This window comes from Neopelma chrysocephalum, unplaced genomic scaffold (genome assembly GCF_003984885.1).
Source record: "Neopelma chrysocephalum unplaced genomic scaffold, ASM398488v2 Primary Assembly neopelma1_64, whole genome shotgun sequence".
Classification (NCBI taxonomy): domain Eukaryota; kingdom Metazoa; phylum Chordata; class Aves; order Passeriformes; family Pipridae; genus Neopelma; species Neopelma chrysocephalum.
The window spans coordinates 1603297-1615418 of NW_020897721.1; the positions used below are offsets into that span (position 1 = coordinate 1603297).

Sequence of the window (12122 nt, forward strand, 5' to 3'; positions counted from 1 at the left end):
CATTGGTTTTCTTGTTTGCATTTTAATTTTCTCTTGACAGACACTAACTGAACAAGTGCAAATCCTTAGCTTTAAAGCTGGAGAGGTGTCAGTGTCCTGGTGAGGAGGACCAAGCAAAGGAGTGGCAGGTGCTGTCCCTGTGTGGTGTCAGGCTGGTGGGGGGCACTCGAGGGGAGCAATGAGAGTGCCCAGCTCTGCCTGCAGTGACTTCTTGCAGTGTTCACAGGGCAAGCTGCAGAGCAGGGTGGAGGGGTTCACCTCAATCTCAGACCGCAACTGTTTACAGAAAGCCATCCTCCTTACTGATTGCTGAGTTTTGTACAGCCATCAGAGCTGCTGGTCCTTTTGTTAGTTTGTGACCCTCTAGGTCCCACGAATCTTTCCCTGGAAAGGTGTCTTCCCACAGCACTCTCCAGTTCCCTCTGCAAAGCCAAGGATACCCGCAACCTCCTTCTTCCCTTGATTTCCTTCTACCTATACAAAGAATACCTCAATCCAGACTCCTCTGGGAGAGCAGGTGGGACCAGATCAGCCTGTGCCTGCCCACCCAGTCTAGAAATGCCTGTGCTTGGCTGGTGGCATCCAAACTACCAAGCTATGACACACGAGGGACTCCAGCAGTGTCCTGGGCCCTGCTTCCATCTGGAGAGAGTGGCCCTTCACACATTAATCCAAAAGGCCACCTGCAAAATACAATGTAAACACATTCAACCCAGTGAGCAGATTTTCTGACTGGTTCCCCTACCAGACCAAGCTTTCTTTTGCCAAAGACACAAAGAGAGAAAGTTTGCTCCTATCCTGGTATAGAGTAGTCTCGCTCTTGGTGTTACTGCAATGAGGAGTAAGATCTGCTTTCTGACAGCACACGCCGTGAGCAACCTCACCATGAAGTGGGGATTTTGACTCACAATTCAGAGTTTACAGGGGAGCTGTGCCTGCCAGATCATACCTTTTTTAAAGCAGCTGGAATGGGTCTTAAGGTTCTTTATTCTTAGTACTATTTTGCTGTCAGGAAACAGCCATGAAAGCCAATAGCAAAGCATATGTCTGATCTCATCTCCTTTCAGAGCTGATTCTCAGATAGGATGAAGGCTTTTTGCTGCTTTTGGTTACTAGATAAGCTCACATGCTGAGAGCTCTAGTTGGATCTGAAGGATCAAACCCTGTTTATAATTCATCTGTGCTCAAGGTGAGGCTATGTGATAGAATTTCCATTTTTATAAGTTTGCTTTTTAAAAAAAAAATAAAAAAGAAGAAATGGAAATACACCAAAGAGTTTTGTTCAAAGAGCCCCACCTTAGGAAATGGCAGAATGAAGTTGGGTTTGGTCTCTTTTCTGAACTCTTGCAGGATGGTGTTAATAACCTTCTTTTAATGTAGATTTTGAGCGTGCAATACATGCAGAGAGGGGAGTGCACTGTGTTTAACACGTCTGTAAATGCCAGATCTTATAAAGCACAAAAGTCAGAGTTGTGTGCGCTGAGAACAGCTAAAATCCTTTTCTTTCCTTGTGTCATTTATATTTTGAGTTGGGGGGGTTGTTCAGTATTTCAGGCGTTTGTTAAAGATGTCCATGCTCATTGCAGAGGGGTTGGACTAGATGACCTTTAAAGGTCCCTTTCGACCCAAACTAATCTACGATTCTGTTTACAGAAGTGCTTTATTAAGTTTGTCATGCAAAATGCAAAGTTGATCATTATATGAAAAATGGCATTTGAAGGGGACCTCTGGTTGGACCAAGAGAAGAAGCAGCTCCTAAGATGTTGCTAATGTTTCCTCTCTTAGTCTGGGGTACTCCAGACACAAAAACATTGTGGGATTGCCATTTAGGTCTGGAGAAAGCCCATATGGCCCATAAGGAGTGAGAGATGGTGCAGCATTGTGTTTTATTATGAAGAACAGAAGATACTCATGAAAAATAATGCACTGGTGTCAGATCTTAGCACCTTGTGGAAGATTCTGTCACCATCCAAGTGATTTTCCTGTACAACAAAAGTCTGGGGAAAGTTGCCAGTGCCTGTTATATTGAACAATGTAATATATGCACTTTTTTTCCTCACTGCAAACATTTTTGTGTAATGTGAGATGCCGATCTGTCTGAAAGCTATTGATAGGTACTGTAGTTTCTCATGGGAGAACAGGGGAAAGAGTGAACTGAAGAAGTATTTTAAGTGATATAGTCATATCATATCTTTGTTTAAAAACATAAAAATCTAACTGCCTTAACACTCTACCACATAATTCCGCAGGACATGTGAAACACAGCACGCTACAGCACTTAGTCTGTGAAGGATTCCCTTGTCACTGTCAAAATTGTTTTAGAAGTCTAAATTAATGCATAGCACTGCATTTATTAAAATGTGAAATAATCATAAATTTTTCATTCTTTGTACACTTAAGCTAATTTTCACATAAATGAAGCACTTGGCAGTTGAAATTCCACATATGGTTGACAGTGATGTTTGATGTCAGAACAATGCCCTGAGCTCCATGCAAATTAAACATATTTTAATTATTTGGGATATCCATTCTTCTCTTACAGTGTGTCTAAGGAGAATATTAAAAGGCATTTTAAGTGTAATTTATTGTCAGGAACTGACTCCAACAGCCAGGGTGAATCCTCTTGCCTCTTCTGCTGCTGAAAGGGAGGTGACCCAAAGTGAAAATTAGGAAGAGCACAAGAGAAAGCAAAACTTTCATTAAGTTTTAGACATCAGTCTGGTTTAATGTGAACACACTGAAACTTCCCTCCCCAGCAGTGACCTTTGTGGCCTCAGGACAGAGCAGTGGAGGCTCTCAAGGGGAGGGAGCCACGCCAGATGCACACAAATACTGTACGAACCCCCTGACTCTAAATATAAATGATGCAAAGGTTGCATTTGGAACAGGAATGAACTGGAGCTCTTGCTGCTGTTTCCCAGGCACCAGTTTTCAGTACCCTGTGACGAAACACTGGATTTCCATGGCAGTGATGATGTCCTGATTTTGCTTGGGCAATTCCATGGGTGGCAGTGATAGCAATCACAAGTGTGGTCCTGGCATGCTGGACAAGGATCTGGGATAAGCCCAACCCTTCTCTCCCTCTCAAAGTAGCGGGCGTTAGTCTGAACTCCAAGTTAAATAACAGATTTCTAAGTACCAGAGGCACTTTTAGGAGACAAAAATAGACAAAACCTATTAGGCTCCAGTTTAGGCATGAAAAGGTTTTCTTAATTTTGGCTAAGTGCTAACACACAAACTGGAGTGGAGAGACTTTCTGAAAAGTGGGATCATGCATGTCCCCAGGGTCTTGTGCAGATGATTTGGGTCAACCCTGTGTAGTGATCTGAAGCCCTGAGACAGTACAAGCAGTAATTAATTCTTTACCACATCTGTTGTCATAGGATTGCTTATGAACATTGACTATTGTTTATGAGCATTGCTTTGCTAGGCTGCTTAGAATTTATTTGCACTTTTAGTAGCACTTGTGATTATTTTTAGACATAAGTACATTGATCTTAAGAAGCTGGAAGCAAATAAACATGTAGCAAGTGAGGAATTATGGTCTTTGATTATTGATTCTTCCAAAAGAAAAAATTTATTTTGAAACAGAAAAAAATCACCCCCAATGAAAATTAAAAGAGATATTCCAAAATGCTAAGGAAGTTTTGCTGAATTTCAGCAGAAGCCATTGATTCTGTCCTCTATTTATTTAATAGTGGATAACTTAAAAAATTAAACAGCCTTCTGGTTTCCTTAGGATTAGTTTTCCTTTTGTGTAAAAGAAAGCCTGAGCCTTTTGCTAACTATAACCTGTGTAAATCTTTACCATGGTGTTCAGGTGCTTTTTCTTGCTGAAAGTGGAAGGATCCTGTTGTCATGATCACAGGCTTTTGACTTAGTTCTTGTTCTTGAAACAAAGACAACTGGTGTTGCCTTGAATCTGGCTTGTTTCTGGGTGGGGTTTGTTGTTGTTTTTTTTTTAATATATCATCTGTCCTCTGGGTGAATTTAAATCTCTGACCCCCTCTAGCTGCTGTATAGAAGAGCTCCTTGTCTCCTTCCCCTCCTCTCCACTGCAGAGATGAAGGGTGAAGTTCTGAGGAGATCAGGGAAGGAAGACTAAGGAAGATTTTTGGCCCAGAGAGGATGTTAGGAGATGAGATTGAAGGCATGAAGCCAGTGAACCTTAATGGCTCAAGAGTCAAAAAGTAGCTAATAAGCTTCTAGATTCTGTGGAGGAGAGACTTCATGCAGTTTTTCAATCAGTATCTTATTTTCTGTGGGAAGGCTTTGGTTTTTGAAATGTGGATGTAATCACTCCAGTAAGTTCTGGCTCCCTAAACCTTTCTCCTGTGGGTTTCAAGTGGAAGAGCAGATATTAAAAATGTACAGAGGCACCATTAAAGATGAGAAATAAAAATTCTGACACTTTAAAAGTATTTTTTTTCTCCTCTCAACTTTTCCTGTTTCAGCTTTAGGAATGAAAGCTTCAGTGCACTTATTAACTTCCCAGTTAATGAGATCTTGAAACAGGGATGTTTTGCTTTGCTTTCCTCTGGCTCATCACACTGCCTTCTCTTTGGAGAGTGGCCACAGAGTGAAGATGAGGAAAGAAGAGTGCAAGACTCATTTATGTGCTTGATGGTTGTTGGGAGCAGAAAGATACTAAATTGGCTTTTTTTCAACTCAGTCCTTCCCCTGGGTGTGTTTCAAGCTTGCTTTTTTGGCACCTTCAGACACAGCAAATACTGGTGGGTAGTGTGCTGTTCACAGGCAAAATATGCTTGCAAACCTTTGTCAGGCACCTCAATATGCAGATATAAAACTCTTGGAGATTGTCTCTGCTCCCTTTCTCATTTTAAGAACCCCTGCCACCCTGTCTGTTTGTGTTCCTACAACAAGGCATAGAGCTACGAAATAACGTGGAGCATCAGATCAGGTTTGCAGTTAAATAATGTTGATAAGTATCACATACAGGACATGACATGAACACTATGTATGGCTAAAGGAGAACACTTGTTTCTTGTTTCTCCCTGTGGAATTTCCAACAGGTGATGAGACTGGACTAGAAGACATGGGGAGAATGGGCCTCAGTGTTGGGAGGAAGGTGAGAGAAAGATGTTCAGAGAAACCGATTCTGCTTGAACTGGCAGAAGATGGAAATATTTCAAAATACCTGAGCACTGGACAAAGCTGCAGCAGCACTGAGTAGACTTCTCTGTTCAGTATTTCATCTATTCTCATTTATAAAGTGAACTGATCCTAAGTAGCCATCAGCTCTTTAGAATTAGATGTATGTTAGGTTGGTTTGTGTGTGCATGCACTTGAATGATTCTTTTTAAAGCTGCCCAGTGTGAATCCAGTTTTAGAGAGAAGTTGATCCAAGCTAGTCTGAGAACAACAGGGACAGGTTCATAAAAGAGGTGGCAGAAAAAACACCAAAGAATTGTGCCTTTGTCTGAGTTTTAGAAGAAATTAAAGCTATGGGCTGAGTTTGGATACCCTGGATACACATAAATGTAGAACTCTGAAAGAAGAGGAAGATGAGTACTGAGTTGGTCCATTAGCAGATAAAACAGGAAAGTGCAGCCAAACAGAACATCTGCACAGGGCAGCAGGATCCAAGGAAATTGAAACTCCTCCATTCCCCTCCTGTGGAAAAAAAACCCAACTAAACCCAGCACTTCCTCAGGTCATGAGACAGAGTCCACCTCGACTGTTCTCCCAGGGCTGATGGGCGTGTGCTCTGCCAACAGCCTGGGAGAGGCCAGGCCAGCACCACCCAAGGTGTTCCTCCCTTTTCCACTTGCTCCTGCCACGTGCTTATCACTTCAATCCAAAGCAGATGTTTAAGCAAATAAACAGCCCTTTTGCTGTGCTTAAAGGTTAATAAGGTTAACGCTGGGAAACCATGAAGCCTGAGAAAAATGGTTCTGCATTGACTTGTTACCTTGTAAGTGTTTAACAAGCTGCTCTGTGGAGGCAGCAGGGGACGGGCTGTGGGCTATTATTGGATAGATTGCATCAGTCTAATGAATTGGTGGTCACAGCAGATATTGTTGAGGATGTGGCATCTGAAGATGGATGGGATTGCATCCCTAGGTTTTCCTTGCTTCGGTTCCATTCCTCCTCTTTCTGCTACTCCAGCACATTACTAATCATTCCGTTAAAGTTCAAGAACAGAGTCCTGAAATTAAAGAAAGGTGTTTAAATGTGGCAGGATAACACATACTCTCCCTTGGCTCCTCACTTAGGGTAAGAACCACTCAAGTGATTTGGAGAAGGCTGGGGGATAGATTTCAAGTGTCAAGGGGGTGATTCTTCTTCTTCTGTTGCTTTTCTTACATCTAGAAGGGGTGAGAAGGAATAACAGAGAGGTCAGTATAAGTAGGAATAGCAAACACAAGTTTTCATAGCATATTCTCGTCAGCTGAAACATAACCTCCTGTATTGACTGGGTCAGTGTGAAGGTGCTGAGAAATGGGACTACACATTGGATAGGTTATCAGGATGGTTATGCTCAGATGAAAAAGGACCTTGTGAAAAAGAACCTTTGGCTGTCCCCTCATGAATGTTTGCATAGGCAGGGAGGGATTTTTTCTTACCTAGGAAAAAAAAAGAAAAGGAAAAAAAAAAAGAAAAAATAAAAGGAAAAAAATGGAAGCACCAGGCACCAATAGTTTAGCATCTTTAAAAATTTTTTTTCATTTTTACACAAAACTAAGCCAAGCATTTTTGTTGCCTTAACAGGGAAGCAAGCAAGGTCCTGGATGTTGCATTCTTTGGAGTAGGCAGTGGCAGCAACAGGGACTGCTGCAGTCATAGTTACCCTTCAAATATAGGCAAAATGCATCCTGTCTTTTGGCTTTGTCAAACCCACCACTGTTTGGATGTTTTGCTAAAATGAGTGGAATTCCTCCCTTAATGGGCTTCTGACTGGTGCTCAATAGGATTAAATTAGAACTGGGATTCTTCTAAGAAAAGGCCTGGAATCAATTGCAGTATTGATGCTATTCCAGAAAAGAGAGAGCCAGCATGTATTCAATAAGCCTCAAATAATGCCCAGTGCCTTTCACTGCTAAATGCTTTTTAAAAAAAGTTTTTGTCTTTTCTTGTCTAGGTCTTTAATTAATCTTCCTTCTCGTATTCTTCTGTCATCTCCAGAGCATTTAAATATATTGCAGGGCTGACTCATCCTGTCCAGTGCAGCTGGTTTAAGAGTTTGGGTTTGCATATGCAGACGATGTTTGCAGATATAGGAGCTGGAGGACTGATTCAGGTAAAGCAATTTAACTGTCTAAAAATGCTTGTGAGTGCTTTGTCAAACTTTCAAAGGCTCTAACATGGCTGAAGGTAATTAGTAAGAATTAGATGACTTGGGAAATCTCCCTTGGTCCCTGTCTGTATCTTTAGGTCTGTGAGAAGCATTAAATGTTTTAAAATCTGAACCAAAAGGCCTGTGGAAGTCTAGAGCAAATACCCATTAACTTCTATGGCTTGGATCAGACTTCAGATAACTGGAGGGGGAGCCAGGAAGCACATGTGTGTTGGAAAGGACATGCTGTGGGCTGTGAACATCCATCATCTGGGTTTATGAATAATGAACCAGAATATGATTCAAAACCAGAGCTTGAATCCAGAATCTAATACGAAAATCTTCATTTTTGGTGTACAACGTTAGGATGAGTTGGCTGAGAGCTCTCCAAGACCTTGTAGGTTTGGTGGCAGCTGTGTTTCCAGAAGGTGGAGCATTTCCTTTGCAAAGGCCTTTTTTCTCCCCTGAGCCTAGGGAGATATCTAAGGATCTTTTTGTTGGGATTACAGAACATGCTTCATGTCTTCATCTGTATATTTATCATAAGCTCGATGGAAAATAGGTAAATATCAGCATTTAGACTGTGTGACTGGGCTGGGTAGAGAAGCTGCCTGCCTTGATATATTTCCCCACTGTATCAACACTGAAATTCCTTGCACCACTCTTGTTTTTTTAACATCACTAATGTTGATGTAGGACAATTTACAGTGCCTTTCAGGATGGCAATTAAAGAACCCAACAACCACACAGTCAATTAGTGGGGAAAAAAACAATCAATATAACATACAATGAGCCCTAACTAGCAGGAAGACAATTAAGACATTGGAGATAAAACAGTGACCAGTGACAAGTGCTAAATCTCTTGCCAGGAGTGTAGGTGAGAGGAATAAACTTGTTCCCTGAGGATATCTATGTTTTTTCTTCACCCTTGCTACTGACACACCCCATCGCCTTTGCCATATCTATGGCAATACGATAATATCAGTCCCCTCCAGGAACTAAACTATCAATAGGAATTTGGGTCTTCAAGTTTCTATGGGCTCCATTTTGATTTTTCAGGTGCTGCCTGCTCAGCCATAACCTGTTGGTGCAAGTGGTTATTCTCCCTCACTCTCAAGGCCGTTCAAAACCCTTCTGTGGGTGTGAACTTCAAAACCCATGGAACGGATTTTTCGGGGTGTGAAGCTTTTTGGGTTGTTTGCTTTGGCCCAGTTGATTAGCATTAGTTTGCTGTGGGTTGTACTGGGGCACAGTTAAGGAAGGGCATGGCTGGGAATGGCACTGGCTTTGCACAGAGCAAGGGAGATGCCTCTGTGCTGGCCCGGGGCCGCCACGGCCGTGGGCGCTGCAGAGACGGGTGCTGCATGTTGAGTCTGACAGTGCTCATAAGTGTTTCCTGAAACAGGAATCATACAGCAAGTTATGCAAGTATAGCCAAGATTAAAAGATTTAATGTGCTGTGTATCTGCCAAAGGCATCTGAGGCCCAGCGGGGGTAGTGATGCACTGAGGGCCGATCTTTTAACAGTAGTATCCATGTCTGCTCGACTGATCTGCTATAGTCTTGAAGAGCAATATATAGGTTTAATGTGCAACAGCAGCAGAGATGTGTTTCCTTTCTCTTTGGTGCATTAGTAGTGTCATTCATAAGTGTTCCCGAGTTACCCTGCCATACTGTAGGAGTTAAAAGTGCAGAAGTTCATGAATAAGTTATAACCTGAACCCTATTAATAGTCCCACTGATGATATGTTGTGGCAATCCTCTGGCTTCTCCCTCACCCTCCAGCTTAACTCTTACTGTGCCTGTCAGGAACTGCTCTGTGAAATGCCTTCCCAACAGCACTGCAAGAGCTGATTGCCCTTCTGTGGATGTTGGTGAGCTGCAGAACAGACATGAGTGAGACTGCTTGGTTCTCCTTCGAAGGGAAGTATCTCTAGATGTTGTCAGAGTCACTAGTTTTCATTTGGAGTCGGGGAAGGTGGGATTTTTCCGGTGCAGAACCACCATCATTCCTGCTACTGCTGAAGGACAGCTGGTGCTGTGTTTACTTACTCTCAGCCAGGATGGTAGTGGTGTTTTCTAAGGCTAATGTTTAAAGCCATTATGATGTTAGAGGGTGTTGGTGGAGCATGGCTGAGTCAACTTCATTCAAGAGACAGGAGAATATGTCACTTACACAGAACCATTAATCTTCTGACTTCAAAATACTTGTTATTAAGAGCGACATAGGTTGGAAAAATGCTACCTGGCCTTATAGAAGTGCTTTCCTTGAGATTATAGGGGGACTTTCATTCTCTGGTAGTTAATGCCAAAGTGACATGTGCAAGCTGTTCTTTGCTGCTGACTTGAGCTTCTGATCTGACCAAGTTTTTCTGCCTTTCTTGTTATAACAAGTACCTCCCCACTTCTGCTCAAGCAAAATACTTCTTCATTCCCTCTACAGGCACATTTTTTACTCCTCCATCCCTGTTCCAGCTGCACCATTTATTTCCTCCATTCCGTCTTCAAGAGCAAACTCTTGACATCAGTCAAGAATAAGGCTTTGTGAATGATTGCAAATTCGATCTTCATATTTACCTGCATCAGGACAATTACATGAAGTTGGAGTGTAAATTCATCAGATGGTACTTCATTCTTGCCAACCTTGGCCTAAATGCATGGCCAGACCAGCAGGACTGCACTTGAGTTGGTCACAACCATGATGTAATACAGCAAAATAATCACATATTTGTATTACTGGTTTTGAACTTGAACAACTTTGCAAAACTTTTAGAGAAAGTATTTCTCAAGGCCATTCTTAGAGGTAGGAACTGAAATTTTCCGTGTACTACATGCACCCATACTACCCAGAAATCTCCAGCAGTTCTAAAGTGATCCTTAATGTCATTACTGAAAAGAGCACCTGCCTTGAGGTGAGCCTGTGCCATGCTGGAGCTTGGTGAGAACAATGGATAGATTTGCAAACTGGGGACCTTTGGAGAAGCTGTAGTCAACTGATACAAAATAAGAAATTGTTCATGGAAGAGTTTATGAAAGTGCGATGATCCTAAACTACCCAAACCCTCTAAAAAATCAGGTTAGAATACCTTTCAAAGTATTTTCTACACATAACCTCAGACTTCCCAACTGCATGTGTTGTGAGTGTGAACAAAATTGAACTTTGTTCCTTCCTTATTAACATAAAAAAGGATTAATTCTAATTTTATGAGAGAACAAGAGATTGTTCATTACTGATAAGGGTTGCATTAAAGCTCTATCTAGATTTACAGAAGGGAAAGTGGGGAATTTATCCAGTATTTTAAACCATATGCCCCACAGATTTTCCAGCACCGTGGAGAAAAGCTTTATAAACCAGCCCAGATAGATGGAATGCTGTGATAGGTCTTCAGCTGAAGGCATTGCTGAGATATTACAGTGATAGTCATGTTAGAAAAGATGATAGATTAGATGCAGCCCCACTGGAGGGGGCATGTGTGCACAGACTACTGAATGCTCTGTGCACATAGAGATACAGCTCTGAAGCCATCACTTAGCAGCTCTGAAATGTCTGTACAATTTTTTATGCTGTAATTTTGTATTGTTCATAAATATTCATGGGTACTGCTGCTTTTCTTGATCTTATTTTAGTGAAGCAGCACAGTCTGTTGGTTAGAAAAGGAAGCTTGGAGCCACTCAGAGCTCCAAACTTCTGTCCAAATGCTGCTGGATTCCTGGGTGGCTGTAAACCAGGCACTTAACCTCATCATGCTCCAATTTTCCTATCTGTAGATTAGCTATCGCATAAATAAGTGTCTTCCTTGCAGGGGAGTGGAAGGCATTAATTAATGTTTGCAGAATGACTCGAGCCCCTCTATTGAAAAGTGCTCCAGAAGTGCAAATGGATTATTGTTATTATGATGCTTTCCCATACTGAGCCATACTGAAGTGAAATGCTCTACTTTTATTAACTATCCTGGGGCTGGGTCAATATGAGTGGTGAGACATCTCTGCATTTGGGAAGTGTTTCTCCCATTTTGGACAGGTTCTACCTTGTTAAACCCATCAAAGGTGGAGATCAGAGCATCAACTGGTTAAAGTAAAGGGGGGAAGGGCAGGAAGAGTGGAAGTCCCATGCTTTTGAGGAAAATCGGCATTGAAGTCCTGGGGACATTATGTTAATGGCATTACTCAATTTCTGGAAGCAATGCTGATTAAATATTCATTGACTTTGATTATACTGAAATTAGGACTAAAGCGTGAACTCAAATTGAGTGGAATAATGGCAGTGTAAATAATGCATACTTTCTAAATTGAAAACACCAGCTTGTGCTCTGCTCCCCCTCTCCCCGCCCCCTCGGTTTGTCATTGTGCCATTTGTTTGGGAGATGATTATACTGATGTGTGCATATCTAGCTATCATTTTTACCAGCTGGGAAAAAAATGTGAAATTAAAGGTTTTCTACATTGTTTGCTTTTCCCTAGTCTTGGAAAACAGAAGTAAATACAGTGCAACAAAGACTAAGCTAGTTCCATGGGAAGGGGTTAGAGACTGCTGCTCAGCACTAGTCCTCTGCACCTCTCCTAGAGGGTGAGAAATGTTAACAGCAATGGGGCCCTTGGAGGAAGAGACCAGGAGGAAATCAATATGGGATATTGCAGGGCACAAGGAGAATAGGGTTGGTCCAGCTGTAGAGGTAACAGCTGAGGACTTGGTTCACTTCTCTGGTCCACCAGAGGCTGCACGTGTAACCGAGGGGACAACATCTGTCCTGTGTGTGCTGGAGGCTGAATCATGGCCGTCCATGGAAATCAGGCTTTGAGGGGATTTTGGGCAGGTTCACACTGG

The 12122-nt window shown here is 42.1% G+C and overlaps 1 protein-coding gene and 1 long non-coding RNA gene across 3 annotated transcripts in view; one reads left to right on the plus strand and one right to left on the minus strand.

The window, feature by feature from the left end:
• BEND5 (BEN domain containing 5) overlaps window positions 1-12122 on the plus strand; it is a 911380-nt gene that overhangs the window by 608567 nt on the left and 290691 nt on the right. The gene's annotated exons all lie outside the window — the stretch shown is intronic.
• Window positions 562-9388, minus strand: LOC113967472. Its single transcript, XR_003534185.1, has 3 exons — window positions 9350-9388; window positions 6233-6329; window positions 562-683 (listed from the first exon to the last, which is right to left on the minus strand). It is a non-coding gene; the product is annotated as an uncharacterized LOC113967472 (long non-coding RNA).